Source organism: Oxyura jamaicensis, chromosome 4 (assembly GCF_011077185.1).
Source record: "Oxyura jamaicensis isolate SHBP4307 breed ruddy duck chromosome 4, BPBGC_Ojam_1.0, whole genome shotgun sequence".
Taxonomy (NCBI): Eukaryota; Metazoa; Chordata; class Aves; order Anseriformes; family Anatidae; genus Oxyura; species Oxyura jamaicensis.
In genome coordinates this window covers 67,526,516-67,548,738 of record NC_048896.1, presented here as the reverse complement: position 1 = coordinate 67,548,738, position 22,223 = coordinate 67,526,516, and the positions used below count along the sequence as shown (strand labels likewise).

Below are 22,223 nucleotides of genomic sequence, written 5' to 3'. Positions count from 1 at the left end.
CTTGCCACCTTGCTAGTACTCAATTAGCTCACTCACCACTAGTAAACTAGTTTTCCAGCTTATAGAAGGAAAGCACTTCCAATCTTCTAATTGGTTTATGCATATAATCTTTTCCACACCCTAACAAGTGCAAAAGTTGACTGGCTAATAGGATCAGAGAATAAAGTGAGGAGGAAAAAAAAAAAAAAAAAAAAAAGAAGAAACATCTAAAGTCAAGCTATATGAACAACTCGTGTATTAATAGTACCATGTGTTATCCCTTCAGTTCTCTTTGGTTGCTTGAGACATCAGGTAAATCTTAATATAGATGAAAAGGGATCATAGTCACATAAGAAAAAAACTGATCTTTTTGAGATGTACAGTTGCTTTCAAACTCTCAAATGAGCTTGGTGATGTATATTACATTTACCCTCTATGTATGTTCTTTGCAATGTTTTTAAGGGATGCAAATAGTCTTTAGTTATTATTTGTTATCAGTTTTTAATAGGAAGCTGAAAAATGTATAAAACTTAGAATTTCATCTTTAACAAAATTTATAACCTATCTTCAGAAAGCACATTTAGTGATAGCATTGCAAAGTTCAGTTCAAGGTCAGTGAACAATTATGCTCTGCAGCCTCTTTAATGTCATAGTTGATAACCTTTCAGGTTATTTTTTCTGAAAACACACACACACAAATCTCAAACCCCACTAAATGATATTTTTCGTAGACCTATTAATCAGGGTTTCTTGAAAAAGACGTTCTTCAAGCCTTTAGCTGTGGTCATTGTCAAGACAGGGACAAAGACAGTGCTGGGACTGTCTTAGTTCTGTGGGTCCTCTCAGGACACAAGCTGTGAATGTCAGAGGCAGAAGCAGTGTATCTGACAAGAAATATAATTCTGAGATTGGATGTATAACCTTCCAGGCCTCAGCTGCTTCTCCAGCCCTACTTACTAGTCTTTATGACAACAACAAAAATAGCAATGCCTCTTCTAGGGTTAACAAGGACTATGGTGATTCTCCACTATAAATTTTGTTATGCAGCCCCTTCGTTGACTTCCCACCCATTAAGTGTCCTACCATGAATAAAGTTGGCATCCTGAGTAACCTTGTGACTTGTCAGTTTGTCATACTCTCTCAATTAATGAGTGTGTCAGAGCCGGGCTGTCTGGCTTCTCCATGGTGGAAGGTGAGCCAGAAGCTGAGCATGGCCAGGTAGGTCCACAGTGATGAGGCAGGGCTGTGTGTCAGCGTCAGGATGTGACTCTATAGGGCTGATGGCCAGGCACAGTCATGGCTATGATGCAGCAGGATCCGTGGCTCATCTGGGAGGCATATGCTTGTGGCTCAGCTTAAAAGCATTTTCCATGGGAAAGGGCAGTCAGCCCTGGTGGAGGCCTCCTCACAGTGTGGTCTGGAGTGCTCTGTCCACCATTATGTGGTCATTTATATCCAGTATAATGGAAAGGTTAAATATTCTCCTGCAGCGCAAAATGAATCACGAAAATTTCTTTAAGGTCACACACAACTCCATCTGATGCTTCTGCACAAAATATTGCAAACAGGAGAGATACTAAAGCACATTCATCTTCCATAATGCTTGCCATAAGGAAGAGGTCAAATGGGATTTTACGAGCTTGTATTCTGCCAAGCATTGTGAAGATCCCTCTAAACTGACAGAAATTTTTTCAGACTGCCAAATCCTCTTGTACTGTCATAGTTTCCTCTTGTACTGCTGTAGTTAATATCTATTTATCATAGTTTAGCAGATATTCTGCTTTCAAGAATACGTGGTGTAGTTTTTAACTTGAAAAAATGTTAAAATTGTACATTAAATTATATTTAAATATTATTTGAAATCATTACTAGAAAAAAAAACAAAGTAAGTTTCCAAGTTCATATGATGCAGAGAATTCTGTGATGCTATCATATCGTGCAGTAAAGAATGACAAAAACTTTGTTTTTTAATTCTACATTATCATACCACTGCCATTTTCAGATATTTGTTTGGATGGAAGTCAAAAGAAAAAGAGTGGACTCTCCTTCATCTAGTGTCGATGCCCTGAAGAAAGGGATCGGCACCCCTGAAATTTTTTTTGATACTCCTGAGAAGGAAAGACTTAGAGAGTGCCATATTTATTGCTTGTGACAGACAGAGATTTGTCTGAGACTCTTTGTGGAATTGTAATGAGGAACTTCAAGCAAAGTCCAACATACTGCAAATAGAAACAAATAGAAAATTAAGGTTTATTGGGTCCTATGAAAAGGTGTTTTTCTTCTTAAAAAGTACATATTTTAAAATTTAACTGCTTTCTTAATATTAACCAAGTTAAAAAAATATTTTCTTTGACCAAAGATTTCCTTGTAGCTATAACAAGCTGCTATCAAACAGGCAAAGAAATCCATGAAATCTTCGCTCGATACTCAGTCTTTTAAAATGCCCCATGATAAAAAGGAGGCTTAGCAATGAATCATTTCCCTTTGCTCCTGTGCTTCTTCCATATCCTCCTCTCCCTGTTCTGTCATACACAAATTCTAGAAAATGTGGCTCAAAACCACTGGATGGGGATGCAAAAGGGTCTATGTCCCAGTCCCATGGAGATTTTAAAATCTAATCTCAAATTTATGTAGGGCTAGCCGTTATTAGATTTGTGGAGAGTGAGATAGGAAAGACCACAGTGAGGATTTTATCCTCAGTACCGTGTAATTATACAGCTGTATCCTTTTTTTTCCACATTGCTGATAATTCCACGAGAATATAATGCATCTGCCAGTACCAGCATGTACAGCCATTTGTGGATTAACATTTTTGTAGTCGTGTTTTTTATCCATAGAAACACATGGATAAAAAAAAATAGCTATAGAAACATATTCAAAAATACTTCTTACTGATATAGTCTGCATTGTCCACACACAAAGCTGTAGCTCACCCAAATAGTTTTGTGGTTTTGATCTCTTTTGATTCCTGAATTTGAACTTCAACAATTTATTTCACATAGATTGTCACATTTCTCTGGCATTTGTGGAAGAATAGTAAAAAATGGTTACTGACACCTATGCCTTGCTCAAGAGCAGAATATTTGGACCAGCAGTGTCCGCTCCTTTGCACATACATTTCCATTTCTTTGTGTATCAAAAACTTAAGGATGAAAGATACCAACTTCCATCCAAATCATCTTTACCACACCTATACTTAAGAGGAACTCATTACTGTCTGTCATTAATTTTTGGTTCTTTCCACCCTCCTCTTTCAGTTGCTAGTGTTAATTAGTTAACTGTCTTCTTAATGAGGTATTTGGAGACCTGTAAGGCCCTGCACAGACTTGGTGTACTACAGCTAGAGAATCAGACCAAATGGATTACTTTTCCAAAGTAAATAGTTAAACCAATGTTCAGTTTAGCACATATTTATGGCTTATCTTAGTTAACAGTAAATTTGTAGAGTTGACAGTGGATTAGTTTTCTACTATAACTATGGCAACAAGAATTGAGAAGATGAAACAATTTCTTTTTAAGGTGTAATAAGCAAGAGTCTTTTTTTTTTTTTTCTTTTTCTTTTTTCCCCTACTACTACTAACTCTGTTCAGAAGTCAGAACTATTAGCAATGTGTGATATCTGGAACATTTGGCAGTTTCATTACTATGAAATGTGTACTAGGAGAATCAGAAGATGATTAACAGTGGATGTTAAATGAGTTTGTGATTTGGAGAAATAGTCTACAAAACATTTGGTGAAACTGGTGTAGTGTAATCATAGAGGATGGCTCCTTGTTTTGTATGTGGTTGGAAAACAATGAAAACAATTAAATCAGTGCCAGCTTAAGCTTTTACAGCATGGAAGTAATTATGTTTTGATAGTAATTAGGAATGAAACATTCACAAATTCCATGTTATTTTAATAATAATTACAACAATGTGTATACAGTTCCCACCACATGCAATGGAAAGGTCCATCTTCAAAAATAAAAACAGATTCCCACTGAATTGCTCCAGTGAGGCTGATGAAGTGCTTTCTTTTATTTTTCTCAAAATTAAAAGCTGTGCCATTTATCATGGTTCTGACCTCCTCTTTTAGCAACAGTTTTTCTACTCTGAAATATACGTTTTGTATGAGCTGGGTCTCCTTCCCTGTGTGCCCTTCTGCCTGCCCCATGCACAGATACTCTGGAAGCTCTGGATCTGTTCTCCACCATGGTTGCAGGGGTCTTTTGGCTGTCCAGCGATGCCTTGTTCACAGGGGACTCTGTTCAACTAACTGGCATGGAGGAGAAAGCCCAATGCCTAAAGTCGAGGGATCCCACTGTCTTGTAACAGCCATCTTTGAGGATTCCCTCTGCAGTCAGCCTTTGACATCTCAGAGCATGAGCATGACCTTTCCCAGAGCTCATGGAAAAAGAGGACCCCTGAGGGTTTATCATTCATATCTGGTGCTATGGTGAAACTACTACTTCTCACCAGGAAATTCTGCCGGACAGCTGACATTGCCACCAGGGCACCATTGCCACCAGGTCCCTGAAACTAATGCTTTGCTGCAGGAATTATAGAAGGGCTAACCAAACAGTGATTAATCTGCTGAGCAGTATCAAAAGTCAATAATTTGGTTCTTTATCCTTATTCAGCTGAAGAGGATCATGGAAGTCCTGTGGGAAACTAACCTTCTGGAGAAAGCAAACTACCTCTTTTGGCAGCTGAGCTTTTGTTCAGACTGTTCATGGTGTTGAAGGCTAGGCAAGTCGTCTGTGAGCACCCAACAGTTGGACAGAAGGACACTGTCATCTCCACAGTTTGGTGGAATAGAGACAAAGGAGGCAAGGGGAGGCTTGCAGGCAGGCTTAGGGGCAGAAGCTAATTTAGCATCCCTACAGAACTGGTAGTTGAGAAGAAGGTGGGGGATGCAAGTCTCTCACAGAAGATCCCACAGTCACAAGCAGAAGCAATTCTTGTGCCACAGATTTCTAGCCTCTTTGTAGTCGTTGGCTTTAGGATTCCTGGAATGAAAGTGTGCAATCTCAGCGTGGGATCCTAGGGAACTGAATCTACTTGCTTCAGGACATGCTCTGTACTCCTGTCTTACCTCCCTGCATTCACCTAGGTCTGCTGGGGATGGTTAGGTAGTCCTTTTTCAGTGTACCATGCAGGGGGATAGACTAAGAGGCTACATGTCTGTTGGCTTGCAAGTCTGGACCATAAAACAGCTGGGACTCCTCCAGTCTCTTTTGATGGGTGAGTCCTTCCCTTGCTGCAAAACGGAATACATTTTTTTTGTTAGCACTCTGACAATTTCAAAATTAGAAGTCTGCACCTAATTAATTATTTTCCCTGTCTGTTAGCATTGTAGCCAATGGTAAGCCTGGAAAGGCTCACAGCTTATACTTGTGGCTAAGCCACATTTCTGTTTTGAGGATTTTCCTTAAGATCTGGAGTAGCCTCATTTGACTGGGAAGAATTAGGGGAATGAGTCAAAATGGCGTTTGAGAAGAGGATCGATAGCTAAGACAGAGGGGGGGATAAACATGCCACGTGTGAGGGAGCTCGGCCCTTGGGCTCTTTTGTTTTGCTGAACTTGTCAGTAGGGTGCCTCGCAGTGACTACAGCATATGTTCAGGTAAGTAGCTTACAAATTAAGTTTTTGATATAATTGCTTGATTTTTAGTGTTGCAATTAATTCGTATTGCATATATAAGAAAATAGCCTTAATCACATTTGAAAATAAATGAGTTGTAGATTCAGCAATTCAGATATTTATAGAAAGGCCAGGGCAGGTTTACAGTGCAAATAAAATGTTCCCCTTAAGCTTGATGGTGATTAAAGGATTACAAATGCCTAGAAATGTATACAAATGACACACATCTCATGTCTGTTTCAGCCTTGTTCTAAATTAAAAGTGTATGTGTATGTACATGTATGCATATAAGTGTTTCCTGGAATTTGAACAAGGAAATGCTTCATTTTGTACCTTTTATGTACATATACTGAAACTATACATGCTATGCATGTATGTATTTCACTAACACCATTAAATTTTAAATAATGGCTGCTGAATCTGGTGAAGAAATAGAAATACTAGAAATTTGTTGCTCTAACTTCTGTGGAGCCTGCTGTCTCAGAAGGTCTCCCTCCATCTCTTGAGGGGTAGTATTGAGTTGTGTATTTTGTTTGCAAGGTAAATAGCAACAGGATCGCTTCCATGCAATTAAATTACCTGTTGCGGAGGTGTGTCTGTTATTTCCTGTGAGATGTTGCCTTGTAACTGAAAACGTGCCTTTGGTGGCGTTACCCAGATTACTGGCATTATGTGTTGGTTCCTGTTCCTTGCCAGGTTAGTTTTCTCCGTGGAGGAAAAAAATATTGAAGCTTTCAGTTAATCAGCATGCACGATTACGCATTTTACGCGTTTCCTGCTGGAACCGCAGCAAGAGGATACAATCACAGAGAAGGAGGGAACTTCATAACCAACCGCACCGCGTTTTCATCAAGGCACCGCTGGGCCGCGGGAGCTGCTCACGGCCCCGAAGGCAGCCGGCCGGTTGCCGTGTAGGTGCTGCCCCCCGCTGGCGCGGAGAGGTGGGCGGCCATTTTCCCCGGGCCGCCTCACGCCGCCGTGGGGCTGGGGTCGGGAGGCTGGGGATGTTTTATGAAATTGTGCAGGGACCAGGTGCAACTGGTCTGACAACATCCGTGGGCTTGTCTGACAAGTGCTACATTAACGATTATGGAGCTTTATTAAGTGTTTAGGTCGATGTTTTCTCTGTTGTTGCATAGCTGCATTTTTTTGAGCGAGGTGTATATCTGAGCTGGTGAATTTCATTTGCAAAAGGCTTCTCATTCAAATCTGTCCACTTTAGCCTTGTATAAATACAAAATACCATTCCTCTGTATGAAAAGTCTATCAGTTAACGTATGCTTTGACGGTAGCAACAAGTCCACCCTAGAGCATGAAAATACCAGGTAGATCTGAGAAGGTTACCTCAGCATTTAGAGACCTTCTTCTGCCCTTCTCTTTACCCAGCTGCCGTGGTCCCTCTCAGCTCCGGAGCAAACAGATGAGCTTGAAAGCATGTGCTGAAGGTCAATATGTTTTGAAACTTCAGTGAAAGTATTGCAAAATTCAGGCACGTTGGTATCGAGCATTCTGCTGGAAGCTCCCATTGTTTGTAGACTGAGATTTGTCTGGGCACTGGCCTCATTACAGCACAGTGGCACTTAGAAATGTTTTAGGCTTTAATTGATCTTTAGTTTGTTTTATTAGGATGCAAGTGATTTAATACAAAGATGCACATCTTTTTAACCCCAGCACGTATGTGAGCTTTGTGGCTTTTTACTGTTTATTATCAAACACATTTATTATCAAACACATTTTAAATGTTTGTTTGTTTTAAAAAGAGGTTATCTAGGCTAAGATGCAGGCTTCATATACAAATATGAAATATTAGATATTGTAATTATTAGCAGCCAGGCTTTAATTAGCAGCCTTTAGCAATCTGCTAGTTTATTGCTTTCAATGTTTCAGCTGTTGTGTCTTTATCAAATTTCACAGTCATATTCTCTACCTCAGATATGGGCTTCTGTTACAGGCATCCAGGACTCCCTCTTGTTACGTGAATTGTTATGGGAAGAGACAGATACGAAGATGAACAGTAGATTTTTCTGGAAACTAAGAAGGAATATTTCTATACAAGTAAAGCCTGGGAAATCTAATTTGCTGCAGGATGTCTCTATTTTCTCTGAAGCTGTGATCTAATAAAGAGTAAAATGACAATAGAATACAATCCAGCATAGCTATCTGGGTGAGTGGATCCTTTTTTCTTGAAGGAGCTCACTGTAAAAAATAAGTTACTGTCCTTTATTTCTGGAGGCTAACTAAAGCAGAGGTGAAGGCTAGTGGGTAAATTATTGAATTTTTCATTTAATTGAAATAACATTTTCAGTTTCTACTGAAATGAGCTTTTTGGCCTCATTTCAGTCTGTCAGGCAGAGTTTAAAATTTTCTCAGCATATGAGTAGGAGAGTCCAAGATGGAGCTGGGTGGGTGCTGACTTGCTGCTCACCACAATAAAGGCTTCAGGTTCTGGCTGTGGTAATCCATTACATCTCAGTGCAAGAGATCAGAACTTTGGTACTCACACCAAGCGCTGCTGACATCACTAGGACTTCTTGCACAGTTTTGGTGTGTCCTGACTCACTGTTGCAGAGTGGGCACAGGGAAGGGGACAGGAGGGCTCTGCAGCCCCCAGGCTGAAGCACAGACATGCAGGTGTGCATGCCACACCAGGCTGTGCTTTTTGGGAGTGGAAAAGGTGACTGGGGGGCATTCTGTGTGTCGGGGGGCCTTTCTGGGGATGGTGGTCTTGCAAATTGCACGGTACAGGTAACAGATGCAGTGGTTGGAAGACAAAGGTTGAAACAACACGTTTTGAATAAATGCAGTTGCTGCTATTATTTAAAAAGCAGTGGAAGAAGCCGCTCACAAGGAGATAAGAAGAGGCAGAAAACGAGAGAAAAATCCAAGCAGATAGCCGCCAGCTGTGCCTACTTCGCCGTGGGAAGCTGCGCTACTGCAATCCTGCCACGGCGCGGTGCTCAGGGAAGCTGCGAGCCGTGGGGTGGCTGCAGGGGGCTGCCAAGGACCGATTACAGGCTGTGGACAGACTGAAAAAGCAAATGATTTGCTAGAAGTAGAAGGAAGGGCTTCACTTTTCAATCATTCTTTCGCTTAAGCTTTTTCTTTCTCAGCAATAGATTACTCAATTACTTTACATGTCCTTGGGAATATGGTGGCTACAGCACTAGCATTTTGTTTTTTTTTTCATGTTAATTCAATGTAAACAGCAAATCAATAAATCTCGACTCACAAGAGTGACTTCTAAAACTTGTGGGATATAGGCTTGAGTGTTTCTGACAGCTTTGTCACTTTATGATCTTATTTTTCTATTTCTGCTTTCTTTTCTGCCTTTTGATAACTGTGACTTTTTCTGGCTGTTGTTTGTTTGCTTTCTGTCAGCCTAAGGCAGTGGCTTTACGCCTGATTTTACTAGTGGCTGATCCAGATACCATCCCTGGCCCCCTCCCAGCTGCACATTGCCACCTCCTTGCTGGCAATTACCACCCCAACTGCTTATTCTTAGCAGTTTTCTTGATTGCTCTACATTCTAAAATTGTGTACTTAAAAAAATCTATTTTATGGTGGTGATTTTACCCTAAAAACTTCATGCTATTCATCTACTTTTAAATTTAGGATAGTTGGACAGGTCTACTTTAGAGAGTGGTGAAATAAACAGTCATCCTGAGCAGAACTGAGATAATGGTAACTACAGCAGCAGCTTCAAGGATTGCTTACATAATAATTGATAATAGAAGACATAGACATCTCTATTCCCTATATATGACCCTATATATTTCCTTTATATGACAATTTTTTTTTGACCCATAACCATATTATATTCTAGCTCAAGGCTAAATTTTGGCAAAGGAACCTTCCAGCTCTTTACAGGAGTTTGTTCACTCCCAGAAATGACATTTATTCACTCACTAGAAGCTGCCAACCATGCAGGACATTTAGTGGTGTCCTCCTCTCTGCACCTTGTGGGCTGGGTATTTGAATAATTTCTGCGTCTGAAAAAATGAGAGAGGCTTTCGAAGCACATCACAGTTCTGATGCACTGATACTGTCTTTCAGGAACAATGAGATATCTGTAGAACTTTTGGTGTTAGAGATCACCATAAAATCAAATGAATGATCCATATGACTAAATGATAAACGTATAGATATATTAATGTCAGCATTAAGTACTTGTGAGCTGTGAATAACAAGGTACTCTTCAGTTTTAACTCAAATAATATTGACTGTGGTTAATACAAAGTTTGGTTGAACCAAGAAAATAAATTACACCTTTTCTGGATATCTAGGTTGTCACTTTTGATTTTATATGTACGCCTGTGACACTTGAAGATGAGGATTTGTTGATAAGTATTTTTTTCATAAAACTGGGGCTTTTCTTAAACTCCAACTTCTAACCCCAAATTAAGAAGACTATGCAATGTATCCAAAAACAAACGTGTGTAGATTATGTCCATTTTTTTTCTGAATTGTTTGTTACCGAAACTAATTACATAATTTATTTTGTATTGCTCTCATAAAATAATAAAGCATTTTCTGAAACAGTGAATATGATGGATTTTTTTCTTCTTTCCCATTGTCTCCAAAATGAATTTATTACTTTTCTAAATAACTTTTTAGCATGAGTGAGCTCCCTTCCAGATAGCGTAAAACATGCAGTCATTTAATATTTTTACTAAGGTTTTCCTTTTTCCTTGAAATGTATAAGCTTTAATTTTTTTTCATCTAATGAAATCTTAGGTTTTTTGGATTGTCCAGTGTTATACAAGAGTTGCTTGGTGAAAGAACTGAGTAAGATGGAAATTGTCCTAGTATTTTAAATATAAAGGAAATAATTTGAGTTCTCAAAAGAAAGAATTAGTAAGAGTGTGCATGAATTAATATTGGTTAATTAAAATGCCAGACAAAAGTGCTGAAAATAACACATCTTTATGTTAAAAGCATGGCTTTTAACTATGGCTTCCTTTTTGGGGGGGGGTGAGGGGTGGGGGTGGGGATAGGGTTGGGTACGGAAGTGGAGAAGAAGAGCTGAAATTAGCCTAAAGCTGAAATTTCATATAATTGTAGAATGGCTTGGGTTGGAAGGGACCTTAAAGATCATCTAACTCCAACCTCACTGCCATGGGCAGGGATACTACCCAGTAGATCTGGTTGGCCAAGGCCCCATCCAGCCTGGCCTTGAACATCTCCAGGGATGGGGCATCCACAACTCTATTTCAGATAGCTGTGATTTCCGAAATTTGAATCTTAGGACAAGCTGCATGTTTCCCTGAATGTAACAAACATAATGTACCAGTGTGTTGCAACTGGGGAATAGGCAGTTCCCTCATTCTAAGATTCATCCATTTTATGATTTACATTCTTTCTGTTAATTGTATAACACAGACGGAGACTATTTACAGCTCTGTAAAGAATGATTATTTTTTCCTTCCATGCATGCAACAAGTAGAATGTGAATATGGGCTGCTGGCATTCCATAATCAAAATTCTCTGCTTTAGTTGGGGAAAATAAGCATACCAGAAGACAGAAAAATAGGGTACAGCAAGAGCAGCTACATGAGGTAGCGGTATATTCTTTCCATTCCTTGCCCTGTGCTTATCTCTTAATATCCTTTATCCAGCCTCATAAATTTTCTCAGAAAGAATAGTAGCAAACTAGTTCAGATAACAATTTATAACTTGCTTGTAGTTCTTACTTACTTTCCAGATCTTGACTGATGGATAACCAGAATGTTTGCTTCAGTTTGCATTAAATTCCCTCTGTCATTAAATTTCCCATTAAATTACACCACTATTCTGAACAAATTCTAGAAACCTGTATAGATTTCCAGAGTTATTTCTTTCTTTTGAAAGCGTTCTCACTGTAGGGTTGGAATATCGGATCTGGGAATCCAAAAGGATATTACTGAGAAAATGAGAAGTCATTTAGAGGTCAGTCTAAGTATGGTTACTGGATCCTGTAAAACAGAGGGGCCTTTCTGGTAAAGCTTGAGTTGATGTATGAGATATATCTCATTGATTACCTTTCAGCCAGTAGACATTTCAATTTTATTGGTAGCATTACAGAGTAGTCTAACTACATTGTAAATTGCAAATGTAGTTTATCCACAGTTTTGTCAAAAGTTATTTGGCAGCTTTGTCTAAACTAGAAATGCTACTGTGTTACCTATTTTCCAAGTATTTTATTTTTAATTTGTTCTTCTGACTTACTTTCTGTTTGATTTATACCAATTATTTAGCCATGAGAACATGCAGGACCTTAAGATAGCTAAATAAAGCTTGAAAATACTGAGTCATCTTCATCCAATCACTCACAAACGTATTACTGCCCAAAATATCATGCGCTCATAGCTGCATTTGGTATTCAGCATGAAATTCAAAAGAATTCAACTGTCAGAACACCTGATAACAACTGATGCTAATTTTTATTGATTTCCAGACTTTTTTTTTTCTTAAATATCCTTTTGTGCTCTCCATTTCAGAGCTCATTAACATTGCTATAACAGGACCAGGTTAGATTCTCATCTGGTTGCCACTACAATATTCTGCAGTTGCTTAAGCACTAAAGCAGTTTCAGAATTTTCAGGCTTCTTTGATTGCCACAGAGAATAATATTTTGCTTTGTGCTTTGCCATTCATCAGCTTTTTCATATTAAATCCCAAATGGATCTAATCTGCTATGGGCTTTTGTATCTCTTTCTCTCTCTCTCTCTCTTTTTTTTTTTTTAATAACAAATTTTCTTTTTTTTTGTTTCCTTTTTGTTTGTTTTTGTTGTTCTTTTAAGTGAATGAATTTTTAGTCAATTAGATTTTCAGCCAATTACGTCACATATTGCATAAGATCTATGCTCTCTGTTGTTTTATTATTAAGGGAAGCAAAATTGCTGTTGATCAAGCAATGGGAAATCTGTAAATGCTTTGTGAGTTTAATAATGATCTGAAAGTAATTCCAGTTGGTCTTTTGGCACTTGAGTTGCTTTGGAATCCAGCCAGTATTTCAGAGCTTAAATGACCAAAAGCAATTCACTGCTGCAGGCCATTTTTAGGATTTAAAAATTACTGTGGGTACCTCGCTCATTTCTCTCTCAATATTCAGGGGGTATACTATGTCCAGAACATTTTCCTACAACATCATGAAAACTAGAAACATCAACGGCAGCTTTTTAACATTGATTAAAATTCATGTTGGTGGGCAGAGCAAAGGAAGGCTTTCTTTGCTAGATTAGAACTTCTACCAAACTGTTTCTGGGACATTCTGTCTTTCTGCAAATATGCTTCCTATTAAAAATGATATTTCATCAGTAATTGCCTTGTCTACCCACTACTTGCTCAGCCCCCAAGCTAATTTGGCACTAGGCAGCTCTCCATCTTGAAGGCTACTGGAAGGAAGCACACATTGGATCAGGGCATGGTGAGTTTAAACCAATGAATTAAACTAATGAAATATATCCAATGGGAAATGGCATGTGATAAAGCAAACATGTTTGTTTGTTGGAGATTATATTGGTCTTCCACTAAAATATAAACAAAATCCTGTCACGGGAATACTGATGCTATTGGTACATCATTATTTCCTGTTTCAATTAAAAACAATTTCGGTTAGTGACAGGAGCAGTCCTTCTTTTAGTTGAACACCTTTCTTGATATACTGCTGTATTCATTTCCATTCAGCTCTTTCTAGGGAATGTAGACAAATGCTGGCATAGTGAGGACTAAAATCCATATTATATTTATCCCAGTCTTTTTAGGAGACTGTGCCAAGGGACACTAAAAGAGGGAGAAGCCTTTAGCAGTTCATTTACATTCTCCAGGTTATACACTTGGCTGCTGCTCCTGTTTTAAGAAAGGCAATCTTCTTGGGCAACAGCTGAGTCTTTTTGAAGTTTGAAATACAATATACGTTGAGGTTGCTGTATTTTTCTATAATTCAGAGAGTATTTACTAGATCTAGAGCATAAGAAGCCAGCTTCGGGTTCTACAGCTTGCAAATTTTGACACCATACCTGAGAGAATCAGAGCCATCAGAAATAAAAGGCAGGGGAGCACAGGGATGTGCCATTGTCTCCTGATTGCTTCCACTTCCTCCAAGGTTGGTCTTTTTTCACAGGAGACTATGGGCTAGGCTGGACTAGAAGTGTTGGCTTGGGAAGAAAACCCAACAAGGAAAAAAAAAAAAAAAAAGCAAGCAACAAGAAATATATCTGGGATTCTCTTTTGAAGTTAAGCATTCCAGTAAGTCCTTAGGCCCCACGTTAACAGTGATGCACTGATTCAATTATCTGTAGTTACTAATTGTCAGTTCTTTATTGAGGAGTCTTTCTGAGCAGACCAAGTGAAAATATTTATGATTAATACCTACCCTTTGTAATTACCACTTGCAGCAATAACAGTCAATTGTTTTCTGTAAGCTTGATACAGGAATTTGAAGACACCCATTTTGTTTTTTCTATCTGGCAGAGTATACATGCATTTTGCCCCATATATATCTGAATGGCAAAACTGTTTCATTTTTTCATATAGCTGGTAGTACAGCCCTTTGGTGAACATGCTGGTCATACACTTGAGTAAAATTGTGGAGTGGTGTCCCTGTTGTTGCTCCAGCTACCACTGGATTCATTAATCAGTGAGAATCCACATTTATTCTCCAAATTGCTCTGTTATTAAAAGCTGGAATCTTTCTGTGCATAAAACTTCTGTTTCCCCTTTCTATTTCCCAGCAAACTGGCTGAAGTAAGGAAATGGAATAAAAGGAGATGAAGGAAAAAATGTAGAAGCAATAAGGGGTTGTGTGTGAAATTGCAGATCCTCAAATTCATTATCTGTGCTTGACTTTTTTTTTAGCTCAAGCCCAAGCATTAGATTGCATTGAACATTAGAAGGACAGTAATTATGGATATGGTATGAAGAAACCCCAAACTGAAATATCAGTAAGTGATTTGTAAACAGAGACGGAAGTTATCCTCAACTCTGCTATAACCAGCCTTGCTCTGTAAGAAAAAAACTTCAGAAAAAGCTAATGAAGATGAATAGTAGTTAATGCTTTATTTATTTATTATTTTTTTCTTTCTTTTAAGGACATCCCAGTATTCTTGATAACTACAGACAGTAATCATTTTGTCAGCAAAACTGTCATAGTGGTTTTAGAAACATGGAAGTGAACATTGTCAGGATTAAAAACATTAAAAGCATTCTGAAAAAAAGGATGTAATTAATAGTGAATTGTTTTGATCATGAGAATATTTAGACATAAATTGTGTTACAAGTAGATACCTGAGTCAATATTTGCTGTCTTATACAGAACATCTGCAAACAAGCTGGCTTTTGGCCTCTTCATGTGGAAAGCTGTGGCTCATTTCTTTCTGTTGAATCTTTGTGCCTCTGACTAGTTTTGGTCATCTTATTTTCTGTTAGCATAGTTAAAATTAATTGATAGACTTGTTGCTTTACTAAGCTGCTATGCATATTGGTATCTTATACCAAAGTCTTATTAAAGGAGTTAACACTGAGGGGCAACATCTACAAATTCCACATCAAAGCACTAGCAAGAAAGGTGAGGCTGAGTCAACTGACACAAAAATAGTTTAAATTTTCTAGCATATTCATTCACAGTGAAGGTGATTTTGTTGCACTTAGAAATGACTTATATCATTTTTCCAGTTTTGGAATTGCAAATGTAGCCTCAATTCAGATTTCTGCACTATCCTTCTATTTTTGGCATGTTTACATAAAACTGAACTAGCTCGGGAGCATATATAAAATATAGACATACCCAGAAAAGCAGAGCTGCTTCTGTTATTCTTGTTGAAATTATCTATAAAAGAAGTTTTTGTATTTATACATATATGTCCTATGTTTTGCATTAACTTATTTTACAGAAAATACCGAAAATTGCAGTCAACAAAGCTATTCATTAAAGATGTTGCAGAACTGCTTTTGCATCAATGAAAAGTTGAAGATCATCTCTTATAGCTAAAGTATATTGAAATATAGGTTCTCATTCACAAAACACACTGTTCTCTGATGAAAATAAGGTTCCTCAATATATCATATGCTTAACCTGGATGCAAAAAGCAAGAAAATAAAAGGCTGATGCATCAAACAGTACCAGCTATCCCTTATTTTGAAGCAAAATTCTGGTCCATGTGGGTTGTCTCTGTCAGGAAAAACATGAAATCATGTTTGTTGAAGGCAATCTCCTCATTTATTAACAAAAAAATTAGGGTAAAAAAAATAAAAAGCATAGCTGTTTCCTTACTCACAAGAAGAAAAACTCATTTTTAAGCATACCAAGAATTCCAGTCAGCACTTAAGTTAAAAAATGTCATTTCTTATGATAATCCCAGGACAGCACAGTTTTAACAGTAATCTGTTTTTTTGGTGGGAAACCCCCCCAAAGGGTTCTTGCCCTTCTGTACAATTCCCCACACTCTTTTTTTTGAAGCTGTGTACGGTTTGCAACGAAGATGCAGATAGGAAGGAGCAGCTGGGGGCAGCAGAAACAAGGCAGGAATGCAGCCTGAATGCTTTTTATAAATGCACTGTGAAGTTACTTTCCCCTTATACTTCTAAAGCTGCGTTCTTTTTTAATACCTTCCTCTCACTGAAGCAATACCCAGAAAAGGTCCCCTTAATTTAATGAGATTTTACATAACCTACTTGTTATCTAAAATCCTCTTTTATTCAAGACCTATTCCTCTCTGTGAGAATTACCATTGCCTTTCACAGAAAATGCCGTTTCCCAGTAGAGACGACAGTCTTCCAGTACCTACTGTTCAGACTCATTGATCTGCCAGAACAGAGCATCTTTCATATCCCACTGTACCTGCAAAATCAAACTCATTCATATTAGAGCAGGAAAAATCACTTTGAATAGGTAACATGATGACAGATGTATAAAGATTAATATCTCTGGAAGAAAGGCTGTGTCCTCTAAGCCAAAAATAGCAAATATGGTGTTAAGGGTGATTTCCATTAGACAGGACTGTTCACATCCACATCAGAAAAAGTTCAGCCTGGATCTGACTGGCTATATGTGGTGTACCTCTGGGCACATTTTTTTATTTTTTTGGTTTGTGCTTTTTCTGCTGGAAATGTGTGCTGCCATGTAAGGGTTATGTTGAGGCTGCTAGGGTGACATACTTGTAAGATGATACCAGGGTTATTATGTACCACATGCAAGGAGTATGCAATGTGAGGGTAGTGGGGAGATGTTTGAGGTCTACTGAGGATGAGCCTGTTGGGATACTGTTGGAGGACTGTGCATGGAAGAAAGAGGCAGCCCTGGTGTCATCTTGTCCATAAAACATTTAGGTTGAAGTCCTTGGAAAAAAATACCTCTGGACTGCACACAGTCATTACCTCAGAGGAACTAGTTAATTTGCTCCAAATGAGACAGACCCCAGGCAGAAGTCAGATGCATGCAGTGTGAGTAATCAAGAGACAAGCTGAGAGCTTGTAACATTTGATGATTTAAATGAACTCCATGTATTCCTCTGATTATCTGGTATGCATGTATTTCAACTGTGAGAAATATCTCCAATCTTTTCTTAATCTGTGGGTACAAGGGCTGATTGATAAAGAACACCTGACAAAATAACAGATAACTTCATGAAGACTAAGATATTTAAGGGAATATTCAGAAAGATCAAAAGCTTGTTTTCTTCATGATGCTATTAGGCACTGAAAGTAAAACAATACACTTTGCATTAAAGTATCATCCTGGCTCATTGCAGCATGAATAAAAAACAATCAGATTTGCAGCAAGATTACTGAACTGCTGGCCTGTGAACTGTCCAACCTGAATGATGAATTTGTCTGAGGCCAGTATAACTTGGCATATCATGATGTAATATGGCAACTTGACATATTCATAATTATAGCCAAATCATATTAAGCTATGACAACATTCAGTACCATATATAGTATGTATCTGTAGTAGAGTAGGAGAAAAATATTAAGTATAAGCATGAAAAAATCAGTTTTAACTCAGCATTTTATTTCATAGGAAACATTGAGAGTACTCAGATTTGTTCTGAAGTGGAATGAGGTCTGATTTTTGGTGTACCTTTGTTTCTTGTGAAGTAGAAATCTGAAGTGCTGATCAGCTCTATTTTTAGGAGAACTTTGTAACTGATTAGATCTCAGACTAATTACTGGATCTTGTTTTCAAAAATCCAGAAGAGGAAGCTGCCGCTTTCAGTTCCTGAAATTAGTTTCTGTAGGTGTAATGCTGTTCGTACATCTTTGTAGTCAACTTTTAAGTCTACTTTTAAGTCAGTCATCGTAATGTATATGTAAAGTTGTTTTTGTAGATTTTTGCTGATTTTTCCCCAATCATAAAGGTTTCTTCATTCAAAGGTTTCTTGCTTTCTTCATTACTTAGCATAACCTGTAAGTGAGAAACCATGCTAAAACTGAAGTTCTTAGTGGAGTCAGAATCCTAAGCTATTGGTTGGGTGTAGTGATTTTAAGTATCTGTGTAATGTACAAGCATATACACAACTAGCTGAAAATTATTCTGCTAAAACCTTCTGTTCTGAATGATTTACGTGATTAGCCTTCACATGATTTTCAAGGTTTGACCTTTCAGCTGCAGCTTAGATAATTATATTGACAAAGATTGTTAAAGATGTGACTGTGCAGTTTCCTTATTCTAGACAATGTCAGAAAGAGTTAGGAGATTCATGCTTACCTGCTTTCAAATTCTTACTAAATGAAATGTAAATTAACAAATTTTCCAACTAGGATTTCAAATTATAATTTAACTTTTCCTCTAACATAAAATGATAACAGCACCTCAGTCTAGTAAAGTACAGGCATGAGCATTTTTGCATTAGTTCATAGGCTTATCTCTGCTAATTTTGTTATTGCTTGAAGGAGTAATAAGACCCCTCCCCCCCCCAAAAAAAAAAGCCCTGTGAAATACATCCAATGGAAATGAAAATTGGAAATATTTACACAGTATTATATATATATATATATAAAGCCAGTGTGCTGAGAATTTATTAACTGTCACTTGTTTCCAGCAGAGGACACTTTTTCATCTCCCCCAAGCCAAATAGGCCAACTCTATGTCTTCATCCGACAAGCCAACGATATGTCCCAACTCTGGAATTATCTGTGGTAATATGTTTTACTCAACAAAGACAGCCTAGTCAAAAATACTGCTCGTTATTTGATCTCAAGATCCATACTCTATATTTGTCCTTTGAAACCTTTTAGAGAATGTGTCAGTTGGTTAAAGACTTGGAAGTGCATCAAGTACATCCATTTTTCATATATAGTAAACTCTTGCCAGGAAAATTTAATAAAGTAATTTGGCTACTGCTGAAGCAAAAGAATTTTGGTTATGTTGGATGCACTCAGCATATCTAGCCAACATACAATGCTGGCAGATGGTTCTTTTTCTAGATAAACAGAAGATTTAGACTTCAATGTTTAAATGATCTATATGTGCCTACATTAATGAAAAAAAATATAACATGAGCAGCAGGGTGACATCCTAACTTCCTTGTTTATCTGCTTATCAATTTTAAGGTATCACCACCTGTTGATTAAAAAGAAACTGGTCCCCATAATAACTTACAAGGTGTCTTAGAAGTTTTTATTTATTTATTTATTTGCATTCCAATCATTCCAGATTTTCATCTGCAATGGCAGAACTGCATTATGGAAATTTCCTGTCACATAGAATTCTGAGGCAAATACTTTTCCACTAGATAATATTAACTCATAAGAACAAAAGCTTGTTCTGAAAGAGGATGGTTCTGCTGAATTGTTTTAGACCTTTTAATTTTTAGTTTCTTTACAGTATTACTGCTTTGAAAAGTGTTTTAATATTAATTATAATGAAAAATGGTCAAGACTCAGAAGAACTGACAAAATTCTCAGTTTAAAATTTGGATTGACCTAATCTAATTGCCTATTAGGGAGACTTGTAAAAAGAGGAAAGAGGGAGGGATTTTTAATTTGATTTTTTTGTTGTTCCATTTTAGTTTGAAGATTTCTTTTGGTATCAAAAATAGCTTCAGGATTGGCTTGAGGTTTCCAAGTGAGAAACAGAACTAACTATATACCTTTCTGGCCACTGAAACTGTCAATGAAAGTATCGCCACAGCCATTTTTCTCTTTTGGCCATTATTCTTGCATCTCAACAGTGGTAATTTGATTGAGGAATGCCATGTGTGAATGTTTTCTATGAAACCTTGTCATGACGGTCCAGTAGAATCATGGCACTTAGTACATGTGAGGGCCATGAACAACAATGTAGAGGTGAGGTATATGTTTAGACCTACCAAATTTTCATAGTTGTTGTAAGGGTTAGTCAGATCTTTAGGCGATATTAATGAACACCTGTGTTGGCTTCCTTGGAACATATCGGCACTAAGTGAATATCTCAGAGGGTAACAGTATTTTGAAATTCCATTGACCATTTTCAGAAATAACAGCTTTTTCTGATCTAGCGTAACTTTATTAAGGAAGCTGCATCAAAACTGAGATCAGATTTTGAATAATTTCTGGAGTATATCAGCATGGGTATTTGTAGAATGGGAAATGAGGATTAAGAAATTATATAGATATATGTGCACTGTCATTACAAGATAGGAATGTGCAAAGGTAGAAGGGTATAGTGGTTTTCAAGTTTTTCCATGCTGCATCTATTATAGATAGCTATGAAAAAAATAAAAACAACATGCCACACAAATGGTGATTTTGTATTTTCCATTTTCCCTCTAGTGCAGGGATAAAAAGAGGCCAGATTAGAAGTCAAATGTTGTAAATTACATTTAGCTGATACAATAAACAGAAATTTAATGTAATATATCCAGAATTTACTAACATGTAATAATCTATGAATTTGTAATTCTCATATAGAAGTTTGTTTTTAAAAATTGTAACAATGAAACTATTTTATCAAATCTAAGTATGATCTTTCAGGTAATTTGATGCATTTTTATGACCCTCTTTTTTCTTATTGGTTGTTCTGTATCAAAAGAATTTTGGTATTATTACTGGAAGTTCTAATCCATTCAAGTACATTTGATTTTTATTGTATAATTTATTGATACAATCTTGAGATGCTGTAGATTGTAATCCTTGACATGCTAGAAAAGCAGGTCAACAAATATAAATCTTTTTTAGGGCAGGAAGATGAAAAAGATAGCCAATCAAGGAAAAAACAAGTGAAATGGCCTTAGAGAAAGCTCCCTGGGAGACGCTGCTGGGCCTCTGCTTTGCTAGGCTTTGTTTTCTTCTTCTTCTTTTTTTTTTTTCTTTTTTTTTCCCCACTGGATCTGCAGTAGACATATATATATGCATAATTAAATTTTGGCAGACTAATAAGATAAAAGCCTTATTTAACATTTTACACCTACGATCTTCACCTATTTTAGGATGGATGATAACGTTCATTTAGTGAAATGCCCAGTAGTTTGGCAGGTTAGTTATTTAAGTGCTAACCTGGTAACATCCAGACTATAAAAATACTTTCTGTTCAACAATCAAATAACCATGATAGATTTAAGTAACCTTTAAACAGTTTGTCAAGCTGGCATTTTTAATTGCTCAGCGAGCAGTTGGATTGATATGGAAGCACACTGTGCAAGTTTTTAGAAAAGACTGATGTCATTGACATAATTTCTCACTCCTTCAATTGCTAGGATATGGTGAGCACAGGGAGGTGAGTACTTGTTTGAGCAGCTGCTGCCAATAATGTGCTTGTCTGAATGCTGTGCTAGCTGCTGGAAGTTCTGTAATCATATTACCACAGTATGTGCTTTTCTTTGGACATGAGGAAGCAGTAAAGCCTTAAGCTCAGATCCACTAGTATTCTGTTTGCTCTTATGAACAGACTTTGTCTCTGGTTGGGCTACATTCAGTGTAGGAGCTGTTCAGAAAGCAAAAACTGGCATGATATTTTTACCACATCCTTTCCAATCCATGTTCAGAAATGGGTCTCATTAATGTATGAATTGTCTATGCAAGAGAAGTTCGTGCTCTTCTTTTTTGTTCATGCTCTTCTTTTTTGAATGGAGGAGAGCTTCCCTTTATGTGAAAGAGTAGCTGGAATGCATGGAGCTCTGCTTTGGGGTAAATGATGAGTCAGCTTAGAGTTTATGGGTCAGGATTAAGGACAGAGCAACACAGGTGACAGTGTGGTGACTGGCTGCTAGAGAACACCTGATCAGGAAGAAGTAGATGAGGACTTTCTTTAGACAACTGGAAGGAGCTTCATGTTTGCCGGCCCTCTGATTTCTACTGGAATTTTGTGATTCTGTAATAGTTTTGCTAATGAAGATGCGTAGCATGCCAGTGTACAGTCACATGAGCTGTAGATGACTCTTATACACCATAAGGTGTTTAAATATGGCTATTGCCTGCTTCACTATTCTGCAACAATAGCACATTTTCTGACTCAGGGCTTTGTCTGACATTCTCTGTTGGGAGACAAATTGTAACCAACTTCAAATGCAAAGTCTTCCAGAGTGGTGTTTGAAGCCTTACCCACCACAGGAACCCCAGTCTCACCCATGATATTTCAGAGTTCTTGTTTAATTCTTAGAAGGGCAGTGTAGTAGTACATGAATTAACTTCTCAGCTACAATTGCTTTCCTCTCTAAGAACT

At 37.6% G+C, this 22,223-nt stretch overlaps 1 protein-coding gene and 1 long non-coding RNA gene across 3 annotated transcripts in view; one reads left to right on the top strand and one right to left on the bottom strand.

Moving 5' to 3' along the window:
• The window catches only part of TRMT9B (tRNA methyltransferase 9B (putative)), a 114,850-nt gene that overhangs the window by 30,400 nt on the left and 62,227 nt on the right, over nucleotides 1-22,223 (top strand). The window lies entirely within an intron of this gene.
• LOC118167140 overlaps nucleotides 16,169-22,223 on the bottom strand; it is a 43,127-nt gene continuing 37,072 nt past the window's right edge. Inside the window, exon 3 of the long non-coding RNA XR_004750962.1 lies at nucleotides 16,169-16,421. This is a non-coding gene — a long non-coding RNA (uncharacterized LOC118167140). The remainder of the gene's footprint in view (nucleotides 16,422-22,223) is intronic.